Raw genomic sequence first — 6,000 nt, 5'->3', positions numbered from 1 at the left:
AATGGCATGCACCAATTCAAGGGAGAATAACTTCTGTTGGAGGCGGCAGCTGTAGTAGCATTAACTATCGACAGCACCCTTCACGAATTTACACCTCATATCCTCACTATCTCGTTCCCAGTGTGTTTTGACATTATCCCAAATTGAGGAGTGTAGGAGCTCAGGCTCATTTGTACTGTTAGTGTGTGTTTTTGGTAGTTAGTGAATGCAAATCTATTCAGTTGGCTCTGCTAATTCCAGGCCGGTTCTAGCATGGGATTGTTTTTGTTTTCGTTTTTGTTTTGCTTTGGTCTCACTTATTCCTGAAAAGGTCCTCTGTAGTAAATACACCTTATTCTCACAAGAATCACCGGTTAGTGTCTTTCCTTGGGAAAGAACAACAGGACTCACAGCGGAACTTTGCTGCGGGTGGCTTGTGTTCCCGTCCGGGTGGCCGGGTGAGAGGGCCGGGAGGGGGAAGCTTTCTGGCGCGGACCGCGAGCGGAGGCTGAGAGCGCCGCCGCCGGAGAAGACCGACCCTCGGCCAGAGCCAGCCTGCGGCGCCCGGGCCTGGCTGGCTGCTTCCCGCCTCAGCCGCTTCTCCGGCTCCCGCCGCCGCAGACACCGTCCAGGCGGGTGCGGCAGAACGCAAGGTCCTACGGCCCAGCCCGGTCCGGTGCGGCCCGGATCCGTGGCACGGGAGGTGAGAACCCCTACTATCCCCTTACTCCCTGCCGGGGCCGCTGGGACCCGCAACAATGGGGACGCGGCTAGAGTCCCCGGCGTGCAGCAGCCTAGGGTAGCAAGCTACTCCTGGCGGTTTGGGCCTTGGGGGAGCTGAATCCGACCTGGGAAACTCCAGCGGCTGGAGGCTTGGAGGGGTCTTGGCATCCACCCGGGACTTCAGTGGTTTGATATTTGGGCATTTCGTTGTCAGGGAAGACAGTCGTAATTACCGACACTGAACTACAGTGGCTATGTGCTCTTGTTTTTTCGGTTTTTTAAAAAATTATTATTATAACACCGGCACCCTAGAAGCTGACCATACCGTGGCGTGGTTTGAGGGAGAGGGGTTGTGGTTCGAATTTTAGGGGCCTCTGTGGCTTGGTTCCTAATGGACACGGGTGCGTATCTGTACTCCCTCGGGCCGTCTGAGAATTTGTTAGGCTGGGTCGGGTTTGGGGAGAAGAGACATGGAGAGTTTAGCTTCTCTGAGGTAATAGGTGACTAGTTCCTGGAAAGGCACGAGCTTAGTTGGGCACAAAAGAGTTGAGCTAAGAGCTAGATAGATTCTTCGCGGCTAAGATGTATCCGAGTTAAGAGTGGTTCTCAGGTAGGAAACTTGTCACAGGGGTGGTGTAAGCTGCCTTGGGTTAGGAAAAGGCCGATGCGAGCTGGGGAGGGAGGGAGGGAGAAGATGGCCGGCAGCTGCTGGGGTCGAAGAATTGGCTTTATGTGGGTCATGCTGGCTGTCTGGGAGTAGAACAAGAGCACTTTTGCAGAGTGGGCTTCCTGATAGAGAATGACCTCTTACTGCGGGGGAGTGTGTGACTCAGATCTGTTAGATTACTGCTCTTGCTGGCGGATGTGACTGACTGTGTTGGTGCCTGGACTTTGAAGCTGGAATGGGTATTTGGGGGCGCTTAATGAATTTGTTCCAGAGGAGAGGACAGTGTGGACCTTTCCTTCTTACTCCAAAGTCAGTGTGGTGGCTGTCGGCGGCAGTCATTTAAGTCAGGAATTTCTTAGTGGTATTTGACTTTAAAGCTTTTCTCTGTTCATTTTTTCCCCTTTTCCCTCTTTTTGAATAGTGACTCATACTTTGTTTTTAGCATTGTGGCTATTGTTTGTAATGATCCACAAACTTAGACCCCATAGTATGTTGTAATTCTTGGAGCTTTCAGTACAATTCTTCTAAGTCCAAACTAATGTAAAAGGCCTCACTAACTTGTTTTTCTTGTATTTTAATATATGTAACTATAGAGAAGGATGTGAAAAACTATCATATCTGCTGCTCAAAGCTCTTTAGACCCCTAAATTTAGGAAAATTCATTATCTCTTACTGTCATGAAGTGATTACATTGAATCTGCTAAATCTTTGTCATCATTTCAGCATCCTTGCTCTCACAGGATATTATCTTCACGACAAATACTATCTGTGTTCAGTGCTTTTGATCTGTACGTTGTGTTTCCATGTTACAGTCTATGTCATTAGAGTCAGTGTGTAAACTCCAGCTCGGAGTCTTATAGCCTTGTACCAGAGCTTTGCATGCACCATTCAGGCAGAAGTTGGCATGTTACTTATGTATATTAAAGGGAAAGCTATATGAACAAAGCCATGTCAGGATCAGTTCACCATCTGAATTTATCTTGAGTGTATAGGATATATTACCTAGTTGCAAGCTAGTATTGTCAAATGAGAAGTGAAGTAGTTCTTTGTGTGCCTGTACCGATAGTTCTAATTCTAGGGATTTTTTCCCCTTAAATTTAAGAATAATTTCTTAAATTATTTGCCAGGCCATGGTGGTACACGCCTTTTGTCTAGCATTCTGGAGGCAGAGGCAGGTGGATCTCTGTGAATTTGAGGCCACCCTGGTCTATAAAGTGAGTTCTAGAACAGCCAGGGCTGTTTGTTACACAGAGAAACCCTGTCTCAAGAAAAAAAAAATTATTACCATTATTATTTTAAATTTGCATATGTGTGGGTATGGATTTGTATGTATGTGAGGGTGTGTGTGGAGGCTAGAGGTGTTGGTCTTCCAGGAGCTAGAGTTACAGGCAGTTGTGAATTGCGAAGTGGGTCCTCCTCAAGAGCAGTACTCTTAACTGCTGAGCCATCCATCCCTCCTGGAGGGTTTTATTTTTTTTTTTTTTGGTTTTTCTGAGACAGGGTTTCTCTGTGTAGCCCTGGCTGTCCTGGAACTCATTCTGTAGACCAGGCTGGCCTCGAACTCAGAAATCCGCCTGCCTCTGCCTCCCAAGTGCTGGGATTAAAGGTGTGCGCCACCACTGCCCTGCCCACCTGGAGTTTTTAAAACTCCCTTTTGAGACAGTCTTGGGGATTCCCTATGTATAACAAAGTGGCCTCAAATTCACAGAAATTTACCTGCCTCTGTCTTCAAGTGCAGGGCTTAAAGATATGTGCTGCAATGCCGAGCTCTGTTGTTTGTTTGTTTGTTTGTTTTGAGAAAGGATCTCAAACTAGCTCATGTTGTTGTTGTAGAAATCAATATGTTGTCCAGACTCCAGCCTGGCCTTGAACTCATCCTCCTCGGCCTTCCAGTGTTGTTATTACAGGTTCATACTTTGCAAGTCGTCTGTTTATGCATAATCTGGTGATGTGTTACCTTGCACCAGTAACTGTGTTAGGCAGCTCTACAGTGGTGATGTTTTGACATTTTAATAGTGCTAGTATATAGTTAAGAAGCAGTGTCTCAGGCATGGAAGAGTTTTATTAAATATAGCAGTTAAGGTTTTCTTGTTTGTTTTTATTTTTTGAGACAAGGTTTCTCCATGTAGACCACGGTGGCCTCAAACTCAGAGATCCTTCTGCTGTCTGGCTCCCTAGTGCTGAGATTAAAGGCCAGCACTTGCCTGGCTTAACCTTTTTTTTTTTTTAAATAGTACATTGATTTCCAGTAATGATAATTACGTGTCTTCACATGTTTTAAATGAAAAAAAGCTTAGCATATATTCATTCTGGTATGGGATTGCTTTGTGTTATTTTATTTAAATATACTTGTTAACTTTAAGTACTTCTGTAGGGGGAAAAAGCCAAAGGGTAAAACATTTGTTTCTGTGTGCTTGAGTGAGCAGTGATTTACGAATATTATGTATGTATTTAGGTCTTTAAGGATGTCATCACACTGTAGTTTTGAGAGAATGAAGGCTTTGCTTACTGTCTATTGATGGCTTGGGGTACTGTCCCCTGTAATAACAGAAATAAATTGGGGGTAAGGCTCCATCTCTTAATTTTTTCTGTATTATATGTAGAGTAAACCAAAATTTTTCCTTAGTTAACCTTCATCCTAGTAAAAGTTTTTCCTTTGCTCTATTCTGTTTTTGTGTCTTGATGAAAAATAAATTTAAAATCAAGACACTTAGATACTAAATACTTCTAAATAGAGTTTTTCTCTCATCTGAGATTACTTGATGAAAGTTAAAGCCTGTCATACATTGCTCTGAAGGCAAGGTGATTACTTGAAGTACTTTTGAATGACTCCTTCAGTTTTAAAGACATTTCTTGTTGCTTTTGAGACAGGGTCCCGTGTAACCCAGGCTTGCCTATAACTCTGGATGCTCCCGTTTCTAAGTCACAATTGCTGGGATATCAGGCATTTGCCGTATCTGGCCAGATTTTCCCATTTCCTTTAGAATACCTAGTACAATGGGAAGAACAGTCTTTAGAGTCATTCTCCCTTTGCCTCTTTTGTGTTTGTTTTGAGATACGAAGGCTGGCTAGGGTCTCATGTAACTCAGACTATCCTCAAACCCTTCTGTAGTTGATGACTTTAAACTTTACCTCCTGAATACAAGGGTTATACGTGTGTACCACACTCTGGTTATGTTGTGCTGGCAATTAGACCCAGAGCTTTTCCTCTGCACTCTACCAACCAGGTGGCATCCCAACCTTTACATTTGCTTCTTGCTTGCTTTTTTATTTGTTTTTGAGACAGGTCTTAACTATGTAACCCTGGTTGGCCTTAAACTTGCTATTCTGCTTTAGCCTTCCAAGTGCTGGGGTTACACGCATACACCACCAAACTGATATTTCTTGCTTTTGACCCTAGGAAAGTTTGTGTGTGTACATGTGTATATGTATGCATGTTCATGTGTGTATATGTGGATGTGGAGGCAAGAGGTCAATCTTGGCTACCTTCCTTAGGTTCCACCCACCTTTTTTTTTGAGGTAGGGTTTCACCAGGCAGTGGTAGTGCACACCTTTAGTCCCAGCACTCAGGTTTGAGGCCAGCCTGATTCTAGGCTGTTTCAGAGCAAGTTCCAAGACAGCCAGAGCTACACAGAGAAACTGTCTCAGCAAAACAAATCAAGGACCTGAGATGGCTCATCCGTTAAGAGCACTGGTTGCTCTTCTAGAGGACCTGGATTTAATTCTCAGCATCCACATGGCCCCACACAGCTGTGTATAATCTCAGTTCCAGTGGATATGGTATCCTCACACAGACATCCATGAAGGCAAAGCAACAATGTACATAAAAATAAAACAAAACCCAACAATACAGAACAGCAAAAAAGAAGGAAATAGTTATAGAGGCCAGACTGTTGGTGGTATGTTGCCTTTGATCCCAGCACTCAGGAAGCAGAGGCAGACCAATCTCTGCATTCAAGGTTAGCCTGGTCTACAGAGCTTGTTCCAGGACAGCAAGAGTCTACACAGAGAAACCCTGTCTAAACAAACAAACAGAAATAGTCCCAGAGATGGGGTCTGTCACTGACCTTGAACTTCCTTAAGTAGGGTAGTTTAGATGGCTAGCAAGCTTGGAGATCCACTTTCTGTCTTTCTAGCCCTGGGACTACAATCACATGATACCATACCTAGGCTTTATGTGTGGGTTTTGGTGATAAAACTCTGGTCCTCTAGTTTGCACATCAATCCCTTTACCAACTTGACTGTCTCCTTGTGTAAGCTCTTAACCTCTCTAACCTACAAGTTATAGTGAGGAATGGAGATGAGGGTATAAGTACTTTATAGATGATCAGTGCTGTTAATACAACTTAGCATGAAGCCAGATGGTGGTGGTGGCACATTCCTTTAATCCCAGCACTGGGAGGTAGAGGCATGTGGAGTTTTGAGGTCAGCCTGATGGAGTTCCAGGACAGCCAAGGCTATACAGAGAGACCCTGCAAATTAGCAAGTATCACCACCTCTTCTTTCTCTCCTTTTTTTTTTTGGAGACAGGTTCACTTGATAGCCTACACTAGTTTTGAACTTGCAGCATTTCACTACTTCAGCTTCTTGAATGCTCAATTGTAGGTGTCAGCCACTGCACCTGGACTCAG

General features: G+C 44.5%; 1 protein-coding gene across 1 annotated transcript in view; it reads left to right on the top strand.

Annotated features, from left to right (window-relative positions):
* The first annotated feature begins 461 nt into the window (after positions 1-461).
* Rad54l2 (RAD54 like 2) overlaps positions 462-6,000 on the top strand; it is a 105,932-nt gene continuing 100,393 nt past the window's right edge. The window contains exon 1 of the mRNA XM_034484505.2: positions 462-682. The gene's annotated coding sequence lies outside the window, so the exon portion shown is untranslated. The remainder of the gene's footprint in view (positions 683-6,000) is intronic.

Source organism: Arvicanthis niloticus, chromosome 21, assembly GCF_011762505.2.
Source record: "Arvicanthis niloticus isolate mArvNil1 chromosome 21, mArvNil1.pat.X, whole genome shotgun sequence".
Lineage (NCBI taxonomy): Eukaryota > Metazoa > Chordata > Mammalia > Rodentia > Muridae > Arvicanthis > Arvicanthis niloticus.
This window is presented reverse-complemented; position numbering and strand designations above follow the sequence as displayed.